Source organism: Nanorana parkeri, unplaced genomic scaffold (assembly GCF_000935625.1).
Source record: "Nanorana parkeri isolate BGI_ZX_2015 unplaced genomic scaffold, ASM93562v1 scaffold3417, whole genome shotgun sequence".
Taxonomy (NCBI): domain Eukaryota; kingdom Metazoa; phylum Chordata; class Amphibia; order Anura; family Dicroglossidae; genus Nanorana; species Nanorana parkeri.
Genome location: NW_017309685.1, coordinates 22,225 through 22,740, shown reverse-complemented (window position 1 = coordinate 22,740; position 516 = coordinate 22,225).

Genomic DNA, 516 nt, shown 5'->3' with positions numbered 1-516 from the left:
AACATTCCCCAAAGCATCACACTGCCTCCGCCGGCTTGTCTTCTTCCCATAGTGCATCCTGGTGTCATCTCTTCCCCAGGTGTGTGACACATCCGCCATCCACATGATTCATCAGACCAGGACACCTTCTTCCATCGCTCCGTGGTCCAGTTCTGATGCTCACGTGCCCATTGTAGGTGCTTTTGGTGGTGGACACGGTTCAGCATGGACACCCTGATCAGTCTGCGTGTACACAGCCCCGTACACAACAACCTGCGATGCTCTGTGTGTTCAGACTCCTTTCTATCAGAACCAACATTCACTGTATCACCAATCTGATCTCCAGTATCTCTTCTATTGGATCGGACTTCACAGGCCAGACTTCCCTTCCCCCGTCCATCAATGAGCCTTCCCGTCCATCAATGAGACTTCACCCCCCACGTCCATCAATGAGCCTTCCCTCCCCCCCGTCCATCAATGAGCCTTCCCTCCCCCCCGTCCATCAATGAGCCTTCACCCCCCACGTCCATCAATGAG